Below are 14276 nucleotides of genomic sequence, written 5' to 3' on the forward strand. Positions count from 1 at the left end.
TACCCCTCCCCAACACTTCTCAATCCAAATAACTGACTAACATATCCACCTCTAAAATTACTTTCATGTTTCACCATACTAATTCAACACTAATCCTGATGGGTTCCAGAGTAGCGTGCTACTTGCGCTTCAAAACCCCATCAGGGGTAGCAAGCGCTATATAAATACAAACCTCTTTCCCTTCACTATCCCACCACCTACCCTTCTCAACCCAAATAACTGAATAACATATCCACTACTCACATTACTTCATATTTTCCTATACTCATTTTCAACACTAATCCTTTATGAGTTCCGGAGTGGCGTGCTACTCGCCAGAAAAGCGCTTCAACATCCATCAGGGGTAACAAGTGCTATACAAATGCAAACCTTTCTTCCCCTTTTATCCCTCCGCTATCCTTCTCACTCCAAATAACTGACTAATATCCACCACTGAAATTACTTTCATATTTTACCATATTAATTCACCAATAATCCTTTATGGGCTTTCTGAATAGCATGTTTCAACCCATCTGGGGTAACAAATGCTATATAAATAAAAACCTTTTTTTCCTCCTATATCCTTCTGCTATCATTCCAAATCCAAATAACTGACTAACTTATCCACCACTTAAAATGTACTTGCATGTTTCACTATACTAATTCAACACTAATCCTCTATGGGTCCCGGAGTAGCGTGCTGCCCGCCGAAAAAGCGATTTGACGCCTCGTCAGGGGTAGTAAGTGCTATATAAATGCAATTACAATACAATACAATATACTAATGATATTGCTTTTTTGGGCATGTATTCATCGAGAATCCTCTTGTTTTCTGTGTTTTAATTCTTTGTATTTAGATAAACATATTTGGCTTCTCCAGAAGAAGGCGCTGGTCGCCGAAACGCGCGTCGAGAATTATTAGGCCATTTCATTTGTTTTAAATGAATTTTGTATAAATGAGTTGTGATTTATGATGTTTATAAATTCTTTTCTATGTTCTACTGCTTTGTTGTCCATTTTATGTATATATAATTTTGTGTTCATTTTTTAATACTTTTGTAAATAAATATCAGAATTTGAATTCATTGGTAGCCCATTTTTTCCTTTTTTAATTTTTAAATCTTTTAAAATCTGTATTATGATTGCCTAGGTTGTTACCTATTGATCAGTTCATCGAGAATCCTGTCTTCAAGTGGAGAAGATTCGGGAAGCTGTTGACCCCTCGGGATGACTTCTTGTAATGCGTATTAAATCGGCAAATATTGACATGTTTCTGTCTCTGCCATATCATATTCTTTTGCAGCTGAGCGAAGAGAATCACCTCCCTCTTTCCCAACAGGTTGCCCAAATGAGAGATGCCAATCAAGTCCCATGCCGTAAAACCTTTGGATTGTCTAAGAGTGCCTAATTATTCTGCATCCCACAAGGGGGTTGCTTGCGTTATTTTACCCTCCCATCCCATACTCTTATTTACTTTGTGCCATACTTGAACTGCGTGTTTGGTTGGACCTGTTCAGTTTAGTTTAGCCAAATTTGTGTATAGTACCTGGGTATAGTGCCCCTCGGGGAGAACTCTATGTAAAGTAACAGGAGCCCCCTGGTGCGAATAGCAATCCTGGGTCAGGGTAGAGAATATATGTGAACAACAATTCCCAGGCAAGCACAAACGTAACTAGCAAGTACACATGTAGATAAGGTTATCTACAACAACATTCGACAACTGCTTTCTCCAATAAAATTGGTTTTAATTTCTTTCAAATATTCATAGGCAATTAATATGATAAAAATGCATTACAATATTCAAAATCAGTGCAGACTTCATTGTATCTATACATGATATGTCAAGATTAAAATTTCAGTAAACATTTTAAAAAATGATGGTTTCCTGTCGACGCGTTTCGACACGTGAGTTGTGTCTTCTTCAGGACTGTACCATCGATGTTCTGTAAAAATAATAATTATGAACATTTTTTTACTATGTGATTCTTTTTCCGGTTGAAGCAGTTTCCAATTGTTTATAACATGTTCATTGTACCGCTAGTCATTCTTTCTTCTATATATGATGATAAACCGCATTATTGCTCTAAGCATCTATGTTGAACCCATTAGAATGTGTCCATTATCTATATACATAAGCATCTTCAAGATAAAACAAACACATTTTAGAGGCCAATGACAATGTCTGCATTTGTTGTGTAACATCAAGGAATAGAGCAAAAACATGCCTTATAGTTCTTTCACATTGTTGACATTTGGCATATACAGTTCAAAGTAGGACTTTATTATTTTTACAGCTGCCGGTGTTTACATAGAGTGGTCCCTTATCTGACCCGACACCAAACGGCCGAATTACATTTCCGTCAAGCCTGACTGGCCCCCTGCTTGTCCACACGGGATACTGAACCCTCTGAGCCGGTGGGGCTTTTTGGAATTTAAGTCGGTAAGAAACGCTGGCTTTCTTACTCAAACAATTAGGAAAAGTAAAGATAGTGTATAATAGAAAATGTTTTAAACTTTAGGGTCGGTAATACGAGCGTCCCGCAGCGTCCCCAGCGTTCTGATACACCATAGAGTGGAAAGAAGATATTTTAAATATTATCAGATCAACACAAGCTACCAGTCACGAGTCACTATACTTAAGGTAACATGCACCGCTTTTAAAACGAACTGTGCTATCTTATTTTAACTAAAACACCTTATATGATACGTTTTGTGTTCACACCATTTCAGATATTAAGTGCCTGGATATTTCTGCAATCGGAGTACTTTGTTGGGAAATCCGCCCGTAGAAAACTAAACCCAATATATATCTACGCTACTTTTTGTGACATATTAAAAGGTGAGACAACTGCATGTGTGAGTAGAAATATTGCTTTAGAAAATAGGGAAGTGACAGTCTGCCGTGATATATGCTTGTAGTATCTGAAACATCTGTCCCCTAAATAGGAATAGGCTAGGTTTAATATGCGTGTATCTATTGATACATGCATAGACACATGCAGGTACAAATGCATGAGTAATTTGTTTAATATTTTTTTAAATCATAAATTCTGTCATAGAGTAGTGGGTACTCCTTGTAGTGTTTGAGAAAATATACATACAGCACAGTATATACTGATACCATCTTGACCTAATATCAACTTTGCCTTTAAATTATAAACGTAACCCTAGGGTAACTAAACTAATTGAACTGTGAATGGGAAATATATATACAGCACAGTATATACCCACGTCAGCCTGACCTGACCTAAGTTTGTCTTGAAGCTATCAACGATTGACCAGGGCAACCAGACAATTTGAACTGTATATGCCAAATGTCAACAATGTGAAAGAACTATAAGGCATGTTTTTGCTCTATTCCTTGATGTTACACAACAAATGCAGACATTGTCATTGGCCTCTAAAATGTGTTTGTTTTATCTTGAAGATGCATATGTATATAGATAATGGACACATTCTAATGGGTTCAACATAGATGCTTAGAGCAATAATGCGGTTTATCATCATATATAGAAGAAAGAATGACTAGCGGTACAATGAACATGTTATAAACAATTGGAAACTGCTTCAACCGGAAAAAGAATCACATAGTAAAAAAATGTTCATAATTATTATTTTTACAGAACATCGATGGTACAGTCCTGAAGAAGACACAACTCACGTGTCGAAACGCGTCGACAGGAAACCATCATTTTTTAAAATGTTTACTGAAATTTTAATCTTGACATATCATGTATAGATACAATGAAGTCTGCACTGATTTTGAATATTGTAATGCATTTTTATCATATTAATTGCCTATGAATATTTGAAAGAAATTAAAACCAATTTTATTGGAGAAAGCAGTTGTCGAATGTTGTTGTAGATAACCTTATCTACATGTGTACTTGCTAGTTACGTTTGTGCTTGCCTGGGAATTGTTGTTCACATATAGCCCCTCGGGGAGAAGCCATCTATCCATCCTATAGCCAGGATCATCATTATTTCTATACATGCAGTGGTAAATTGCCGTCAGTTGTGCCACCCAATAATATTTTAAGATGTCTGGGAGCCCTATGCCACCATCATACCATCCTCTCGTCAGCTTTCGCATCGCTATCTGGGGTGGCTTCCCCTCCCATAGTAGTTCCCTTTGCGCATTCTCAATACTTTAAAAATAATCTGCATGGACGGGGCTCAGAGAATTCTGTAGTAATTAGAGAAATTGTGGCAATGCTATCATTTTAAATAAAGCAGCTCACCCCAGTAAAGACAGGGGGAGGGATCTCCAATGTTGAACATCGCGTTTGAGCTTCGACAAAGGGGGGAGAAGATTGTGCTTGTAATAAAGAGCTGGATTTCTGGTAATGAGGATACCAAGATACTTAAACCCTTCCCATGCCTCCTGTATCTCATATCCCCTGGGCAGAACCGGAAAGTTTCCCCACAGCACATAGATGGCTGACTTTTCTCAATTTATCCGGTAACCAGAATATTTGCCGAAGCTCAGAAAGCTATGCAGCACTCTATTGATCGAAGCTCTTAGTGACGCCAGGTATAATAATATATCATCAGGGTACAGAGAGATCCAGTCTTCCCAGCTCTCCGTCCACCACAGTCTCCTCATGACTGGATCTTTTCTTATCCATAGTGGCAGGGCCTCGAGCAGGAGGGAAAAGACCAACAGGGAGAGAGGACTACCCTGTCTGGTTCCCTTTTTTGAGCTCAAACGCCATTGACTTTCTGTTATTTACCACGACTTGAGCCAGCGGCTTACTGTACAGAGGTCTCACCCAGCCAACAAATTTAGGGCCAAAGCCCAGCTTTTTTAGGACCACCAGCATATAGGACCACTCATTCGTATCAAAAGCAATAGTGGGGTCCAGGGACATCACCACTGCTTCCTCCCTTAATGTCTCAATTCGGCCCATAACTCCATGTAGACACCAGAGATTGAGCGAGGTGTTTCTTGATGGCATAAAATCGGATTGATCCTGATGTACGAGTTTTGTGATGACCTCCAATAGACGGGTAGCTAATAGTTTGGCTAGGATTTTAGCATCTGCATTTAACAATGATATCGGTCTTTATGAAGAGCAGCTATCCCTGGGCCTACCACTTTGATCCTCCAGGAGCATCCCCGGGTACAGACTCTCTAAGAACATATCTGCAAGATGTGGTGCTATTGTACTGGGTGCTAGTTAATATAATTCAATAGACAGTCCATTGGGACCCATCTCCTTTCTAGATTGTAGCTCATGAATCGCCCTTTCGATCTCGGTAGGTGTAATTACCTCATCCAATCTAGAGGAGACCTCTCCAGGGAGGACCAGGAGAGTGATATCCGACAGCAAGGCGCAAGCGTCCTCTTTTGTGGATTTTGTGGATGTTGTGTGTGACATGTATATGTTATGGAAGTAATCTGCAAACCTGTGTGCAATATCTTGTGGGTCTGTCAAGTGTTTCCCTGTCATTAGTTCCACCACCAGCCTGTTAGCTTGTTCCCTTCTGTCCAACCATGCGAATAATTTGCCAGTTTTGTCCCCCATGTCATATATTTTACTCTGTGTGGCCATATAGTGCCCACGGGTTGCCTCTGTGGCCAGGTCTTTATATTCTTTGGTCTTAATTTCCAGCATTTGCTTAACTGACGCATCGGTCTCTCCTCCCAGTCTCCCTTCCAATTAAAGGATTGCCTCCTCCAGCTCTACCAGCTGGGCAGCCTTCTCCTTGCATCTCCCTGCTATCTGGGAGAGTGCATGATCCCGGATCACCCATTTAAAGGCTTCCTACAACATGTGTGTCGCGGCCACTATCCCTTCGTTTTCATGAAAGAACATTTCTGTTTCATTTGATATTACGTTTTTGATTTTTTGGTGTTTGAGAAACCAGGGATTTATTGGTGCTACCCTTCCCACCTGTCGCTATCCAGTCTCTATCTGGGCCCATAATGGGTGGTGATCGAATATGCCTCTTGCCATTTGCCGTACCTCCCTTACTATGCTCATCTTTGCTGCTTGCACTATTATGTAGTCTAATCTAGATGAAGATCGATGGGCTCCAGAGTGGAACATGAACTGGCTGCTTGTCGGATGAAGAGTGCACCATGTGTCCACTAAGCTCATTGCCTCCGTGAAGTCTCGAATTTGTGTTCTTGAAGCTGTGGCCTCCCTTGGTGGTTAACAATCTAATTAATAGTTAATAAGAGACCATTACGGGAGAGTTAATAACAAGTCTACCAGATCTTGAAATGCCACCGCCTGCAGGCCCTGGGGCACATACATGGAGAGTAACGTTAACGATTCACCTACCCGCTAATGCACTATACCTGCCCAGATTGTCTTCCCATTTGCGGTAATAGAAGACGGGAAGGTTTTCTTGATCAGAATGCCAACTCCTCTAGAGCCAGTTGTAAAAGTCGAATGTGCCTCAAGTTTATACCCCCATCTTGTGAGGGCCCCACATGCATTACCTATCAGGAGTGTCTCTTGGAGGAGCACTACGTCTGATGAGTGCCTTTTTATGACCTGAAGTACAATCCCTCTTTTTAATTTGTCCCCCAAGCCATTCATGTTCCACAACAGTAGCTTAATACCTTGTTTCCCCATCTAGTCCCTCAATCTCTATGTCTACTCGATTCTGCCTACTAAGTAACTCCATCTGCGCCTGTTTCATTCTCACATATACTAGCATTACAGTGATGTCACCTGTGGATAATCTCCTCAAATATGTAGCTCGAACTGTGTCTCCTGTGACTGTATCTAGCATGGTAGTGTCAACTAATCTAAACATCAAAACTAAACTGACATAGAATCCCCATACCCCCTCCCTGCTTCCCTGCAATCTGGGCCTAACAATTCCCTCATCCCCAACTATGCAGAGTGCCTGTCGCCCCATATAGAACTATTAACAAAGAAAATAGGGGGGGGGGGATGCTGTCTCTCCATCCGCACCACTGCCGATTGTGTGAAACAGGGATAGAAAAGGAGTAGAGAGGTAGAGCTTAGAAAGAGAGTGCAGGTCTGTTGAGTTCTAATAGCAAACAAACAACAAGACTCTTTACCCAATGCACCTGACCAGATCAGAAATGACAGCAATTAGTCCTCTTTATAATTTTCCTGTTGCCACCTCCAGGAAGTTTCTGCTATGGCTGCATGTCTGGAAGGCTGGTCTTTCCTCTGTCTAGTGCTGTTGCCGTTAGCTAATCTCCAACCCTCCAGCCACCCCTGGGCGAGTTCTGGAGTATCGAAAAACCAGGCCTTCCCCTCGGCCTCAACTCGTAGTTTTGCAGGAAATATCATAGCATACTTAACCCCTTTTTAGGTCGAGCCTGTCAATGTGCTTGCGCATTGAGCTTGCGAGAGATTTTGGGGCTTAACCAGAGCTTAACCATCGGGCGATTTGATGCTGTGCCCGTGAAAAGCAAGGCTCAATGCGCAAGCGCATTGACCTTAAAAGCACGTGCACATCAAAGCCACCAGCCTCCCTCCCACAGGCATCCCCCAGCGTGCGCCACTCTCTCTCTGTTGCCACACGCCTTAGTAGGCAGCCCACCCCCCTCCCCATTGCTCACTGGTTGTTTTTTACTTCCTTAATTGTAGTTGCTGGACGCCCGTAATCCTTGACGCCGGCTTTGTTTTCCCAACCATTAACTTTGTGACCATTCGTTGAACTCACAATACTTCACACCGTAAACAGCATCACTCAGCACCACTCAACAACACAGCATCACTCAACGCCACAGATTCACTCAGCGCCACAGATTCACTCAGCACCACTGAATGCCACAGCACACCTCAATGCCAAAACACCACTCAACGCCACAGCATCACTCAATGCCACAGCATCACTCAATGCCACAGCATCACTCAACGCCATAGCACCACTCAACGCCACAGTACCACTCAACGCCACAGCACCACTCAACGCCACAGCACCACTCAGTACCACTCAACGCCACAGCACCACTCAACGCCATAGCACCACTCAACGCCACAGCACCACTCAACGCCACAGCACCACTCAGCACCACTCAATGCCACAGCACCACTGAATGCCACAGCATCACTCAGCACCACTGAATGCCACAGCATCCCTCAATGCCACAGCATCACTCAACGCCACAGCATCACTCAACGCCACAGCATCACTCAACGGCACAGCATCACTCAACGGCACAGCACCACTCAGCACCACTGAAGGCCACAGCATCACTCAGCACCACTGAAGGCCACAGCCTCACTCAGCACCACTGAAGGCCACAGCATCACTCAGCACCTCCCAACGCCACAGCACCACTCAACGGCACAGCATCACTCAACGCCACAGCATCACTCAACACCACAGCACCACTCAACGCCACAGCATCACTCTGTACCACTGAATGCCACAGCACCACTCAATGCCACAGCGCCACTCAACGCGACAGCATCACTCAGCACCACTGAACGCCACAGCATCAATCTGTGCAACCATTCAACAACAACTGGTTCTAATATGTTCTCTCAATGTTTCAAGCTTTATTACAAATGTCACAAAAAGATGTTAATATTTCACTTCTGTTCTTGGATTTTCTTCACAATAAAATGCACTGAACATAATCTTCCCAAAAGTTATTCACAAAAGTTTAAGCTATTGCCATTATAAATTACAATAAGTTTTAATTAAGTATTAATTATTTAAAAAAATAAAAGCCATTGTTATTTGTAATATTAATACATCTAAGTCATGTAAATACAACACATATTGCATTACAAATGCTATAGGTGTCACATTTGCAAAAGTTAAAAGTATTGGCATTGTAAATGACAACGCTATTAATTTCGCTATTTTCAAAACCAACACATAAATAAAATATTTGTCATATACAATACCAATAGCTCAAACATTCCTAATGCAAGACCTATTGCATTGCAAATGCTTGCTTCTGGAGGTGAGATTTGATATCTTGGAAAGATATTCTCTGTTGTTGCACATTGAGTGTGAAACCAGGGAAAAATGTCACTGTACTATTATCAATCCTGAGTGGCGCAGCTGTAGAGGCTGTCTGTAAAATCATGTTGCGGTCCCTAAAGTTGAATAAATGGGCCAGTGTAGGTCTTGGGGGTGCCCCTGGCTTCGGCTTTCCACGTGGGACCCGGTGTGCCCTTCCCACTGCAAAAATGTTTGAGAGATATGTGGGTTGAAGATGGTGCGTGATAAGATCTTCGACAAAGAGATCAGGTGTAAGCCCCTCCGCCCATCCTGGCACCCCCAATATATGAACATTTCTTCGCGATCTCCCTTCATAGACGTCGAGCTTGTTTTCCATCAGTTTACTCTTCTCTTGCAGGTCTTTGATTTGTTGCTGCATTGTTTTAGACTCTTGGGACAAGTCTGCTGTGACCGCGTCAAGCGATTTGACCTTCTCTCGGATGTTCTGTAGGTCTGCGCGAATCAAGGTTACTTCAGTCGTTATTGAGTCCATCTGCGCCTCAAGCGATATATGCACCCCAGTGATAGCTTCCATGATGTCATTCAAGGAGGGTCCTCAGTGGACTGGCCGGTCGCACCCCTCCCCTCGATATTTCCGGATCGCTCTGTCTCAGCATTCCTGGAGGAGGCATATTTGTGCATTTCTGTTTGGTACGTGGTTTTGGCCCCTTTGCCTCCAGACATTTCTTGCTTGTGTCACTGATGGGGAGTGTAGGAGGAACACTCCACCAGGCTCTTACAGCGAAATTATTCTGCCGTCCCTAGCTGGTACTTTCTGCCGCCTGACCCTGGAGCACCAAGCACAGGTCTCCAAGCGTCCTCTTGGAGTTCCCCAGGGCTGCGGCGCAATCCGCCAGTCCACCGAGGTAGTTTGAGCTGTGGAAGTTGAACACATAAACTGTCCCCTCGTAGTTATCTCCACTGTCCAGGAACTTAGCCAGTATCTCACTTCGCTGAAGTAGTAAAGGTACTGCCCAGTTATATTTCCAGCACTGATAAAATTGCTGCTAACTCATTGAGGAGGCTGAGGCCCCTTCTGTGCTCTCATATGCTGGCCTGGAATTCTTGATGCAACATTAATCCACATAAGGCCTTTTTGGGGATGCGAGGAAAAAACTGCTACACAATTACACCACTCCTGAGTCAATGACGCATCAATCAATCTCTCTGGATCCCAAACATTGCTTCCAGCCGAGCGGAGCACCTCGCTGCTGCCAAGATAATTTCAAGGCCACGGAGGCAGTGGGGAGCGTCGCACCCAGGGGCGGCTGGTGACATTTGAAAGTGGTGGGCGTAAATACTGCACTGTGGCACACTCCTCACCCTATACTCACACAGAAATCACTCACCCTGGACTCACACAGGCACACTGCTCACCCTGCACTCACACAGACATCACTCACCCTTCAATGCACTGCACTCAATAGGTTTCATGTCTTTCAGCCTGTCTAGGCCCGACATTGCCTGGTGACAGACTCCAGTACATAACACCACGTCAGCTGGGCCCTCTGAGCAGCTGGGGGTGCTCAGCACAGACCCAAGAATGCAAGCAGCCCCCCCACAGACACTGGTGTTATTGTAGGCTGTTTGTCACTGCAACAGCCTACACTGCAAAGGAAAGTGGGACCGTGCTGGCATTCAGCCACTTTTTCCTGTTCCTTGGTATCTGGCCTTTTTCTTGAGCTCATCACTTTAGTCCCTTTGCCCACCCTTGCGTTGTATCCAAAAGCCGCAATAACATGTGGGAGTGACAGTGAGTGTTGAGGCCTGTAGTCTCTCACACACAGACTCAACTAAGCACTGATCTTCCCTCGGTGCCTGAAGCGGTCTCCTGAACAGTGGTTACACGCCTTATCTTCATCTTCTTTAACAAACTGACAAATCAATGCAGTACTCGTGAGGGGGAGTGGCGGGGGGTTTCGGGAGGAGGGGGTCACGGTGGGGGGTGCGCCAAGGGAGAATAACATTAAGAAAACTTACCTGACCGCCTCTGCTCCTGGTCCGCGTTGGCACCTCATCTCCAAACAGGAACCGGAACAGGAACAGCAGCACCGAGTAGCAACCCCTAAGCCAATCTGCAGTGCCAGGGCACAGTTAATCCTCACCCGCAGCACGCCCATTAGGAGACCGAGGGGCTCCTAATGGGCATGCGCTAACAAGTTAAAACACAAGTGCGCATGAGTGGGCACGGTGCAAAAATTCGCCCTCCGTCCCTACTCATGCGTACTTGTGTTGTGCTGCTGCCTGCTGCCCCCTTGTCTGACAATGCATGTCAGTCAACATGACGCCAGACCGCCCAGGGGGTGGGCGGTCTGACGTCATGCTGGCTGGCATGCATTGTCAGTTCTCCCTCTGCGTCGGTCTTTGAACTTAAGTAAACTATTCAGTTTACTTAAGTTCAGAAATGTCGGAGCTCCGGGCGGCTGCGGGCGGGGGGGCTATGCCCCCTCACCCTAATGGACGCACCGCGCCTGGTCGCACCTCGTACCTGCTGGCAGCCCATAGTTGCAGTGAGTCAAGGCTGGTCTGTTGCTCTGCTCCTGACGGCGTCTTTGTGAGCTCTGCACCTCCTGGAGCCGTCCTATATCTCCCCAGCACCAGTCGGGAGGGCACAGCGGGACCCGGGTTGTCACCCTGAGTCCTCCTCTCTTCAGGGACGCTTACTCGGAAACAAGCGCTTCTCTCGCGCTCCATGCCCCCCTCCTGATCCGCTCCAATTACATCGGCGAGCGGCTACATGAACCATGCAGGCCCACGGTTCCAAGTCGGGCCTGCTGCGTAGTCACGTTTACAAGTTAGCGTGGCTGGTTAGGCGATCATTTCGGATTTTCGGGGTCCCATTCCCTTGACCCTAGTCCACCCGTACCTCGTCTATCCACTGTGGCGGATAATTATCAGGATAAATGGCAGTGGGGGATTTCGAGCACCGGAGCTCCTCTACATCGCGTCCGGCTCCATTGGCGCTTAGCCACTCCACAAAGATACGTTTTAATGGCTTTACGGAATAGTGCATGGTTTTGGATACTTCTGATACTCACAGTAAGGGAGTTCCAGAGCTTCGGAGTGAGAACACAGAAGGTGCGCCCTCCAGCCGGTAAACTCTTTACCCGGGAATCAACCGCCAGGTGCTGGCCCCTAGAGAGCAGCTGGCAAATGGGTATGTAGGGCGTGAGGAGATTAGCCAGAACATCAATGGATTGGAGATTCAAAATTATATGGGCGATACAGAGAGTTTTAAACTAGATACGTTTCTCCACCGGCAGCCAATGCAGTCTGCGGATAGAATCGGTAGTTGGACAGGTTCTCAGCAAGCCGAGGAGTGTTCAGACCGCAGCATTTTGAGCCCTTTGTAGGCGAAGAATCTCTGCTCTGTTGACCCAAAAGTATAGTGAGCTGGCATAGTCCAGCCTGGATAGTATTGTGGCCTGAATGATCACCTGAGGGATCGAAGAATCCCAACAGTGGTTTAAGCCCACATTTGAGCCCAAAGCAGACCCCGGCTACCGCTTTAGTTTGGGCCTGAAAAATAGGAGTGGAGTCCACCCATACTACCAGATTTTTGACTCTCTGTATTGGAGCAGGCGGAAGACCCAGAGTGGATGGCCACCAATGCTCATTGCACAGATGAGTATATTTACCCACCAACAAGATCTATGTGTACCAGCTAAATCTTAGGGAATAATAACGGTAATATAACTCTGGAGGATAATATATTTGCTGCAGAGAGTGTTTTGCTTAGTCCTAGTTTTGAATCAAAGTCGCATAGAGGGTTAATATGTCTCTTGCAAAACACATTATGCCACACGCAGATGACAGATTTTTATTTTATGTAAATGGGTAAGTGGGTTACTGTTTCTAAGACAGAGATCCTTTTGTTACTTGCAGTTCATAAATTGTCATCCTTCTAATATGGCACAGTGAGCTATGAAGGACATGTGGATACTACAACTTGTAACCCTCACTATCTTATGTAACACATCCTTTATATTGATGTACACACATATGATGTATTGCCAATGTATAATCTGTACATGTGATGTAAAGTGTATGCATAACTCTTATATACAGAAACTGAAAAAGTCAAAAGCATTTCTCTGTGAGGTGATAAGATGTGAGCCTTTGTTTCCCCTCCATTCCATATAGGTGTGAGGCTCCTGATAACTTCAGGCCAGGACACTCCAACAAAAAGAGGCCTTGACTCTGGCTTTCATTATGATTAATGCTGGAATCTGATAAGTCTCTTCCCCACCTGCATGTTGCTGCTCGGAACAAAAGCAGACAACTGTGCAGGCTCTGCTAGAAGTGTCCTCCTGCTGTCAGAAAATTACACCTGGAAGAGTTCAACATATTTCTGTGAATTCCAGGAGAAGTAGGAAAGGAATGTGGCACTCAGCTAAAAGTGGCCAGCTTTGCAGCAGGGTCCACCCTCAACTCGAGCCCTGAGGGTAAGTAATGGTAATGCATGTTTAAGAAAGTGCTTTTGTATGGCATGTATTCTAGAGAATATGTGTCTGTCATAACGGTGTGCTCTGGAACTAAGGGGCAGGCTCGGCATACTAGTAAAGGCTCAGCGTGTGAACGAACGGTCATGGGTTTCCTTGCTGAATTAAACTACTTTCATCTAGGATTTTTTGCAGCCTCTTTACCTTTATTTCGCAAAGCTTGAAACACATACCCCATGACCTATTTTGCTTTCCTCAACTCATTTCAAATGAACCGGCCCCACGGAAATGTTCTGACACCCCTTCAGACCGTCCGCCATTGAATGCTTGCCTCACACAGATGAACGTGTTTTTTTTCTGTGCAGAAACCTACAATGTACTGACGGAAAGATGTGTTTTTCCAATTGGTTATAAATTTGAGTGTCCTGAAATGGCCCGACACCTGTTTCCTGAATTCATTTTTTTCATGCATCTCGGAGGACACCTACTGGTGACAAAGCGCATTTTTTTCAACATTCATGACAATGTTTACTACATCAGGTTTCCTGTCTTTCTTTTCTCGGGGAATGTGGGAAATTGTATTTTGGGAGGAAACACACACAAACCCCTTACATACCCACATGCACGCGCACAAGCACGAGCGCGCCTCCTTCAAGGATGCACTGTCACAATAATTTATTTGTTTAAATGTTTCACCCCTGAGTGGAGCGGAGGAGAGGGAGCGACCTAATTGCAATGGCGGAAACGGCGAATACGTGGGTTACGGCCAGAGGAGTCGACTTTGGAAGAGCGGAGCTGTGCTAGAGTCCCGGCGTTGGCACACAACATCTTGTGATGCTGGGCAAAATGATAATCACCTTGCGAAATATGTAACTGGTGCTCATGTAAAGCGCTTCCGTGGTC

General features: G+C 44.7%; 1 long non-coding RNA gene across 1 annotated transcript; it reads left to right on the plus strand.

Annotated features, from left to right (window-relative positions):
* The first annotated feature begins 2405 nt into the window (after positions 1 to 2405).
* Positions 2406 to 3751, plus strand: LOC144824817 (uncharacterized). The gene is made up of 3 exons (XR_013609134.1): positions 2406 to 2620; positions 2710 to 2818; positions 3603 to 3751. It is a non-coding gene; the product is annotated as an uncharacterized LOC144824817 (long non-coding RNA).
* The last annotated feature ends 10525 nt before the right edge of the window (positions 3752 to 14276 follow it).

This window comes from Lissotriton helveticus, chromosome 3_1, assembly GCF_964261635.1.
Source record: "Lissotriton helveticus chromosome 3_1, aLisHel1.1, whole genome shotgun sequence".
Taxonomy (NCBI): Eukaryota; Metazoa; Chordata; class Amphibia; order Caudata; family Salamandridae; genus Lissotriton; species Lissotriton helveticus.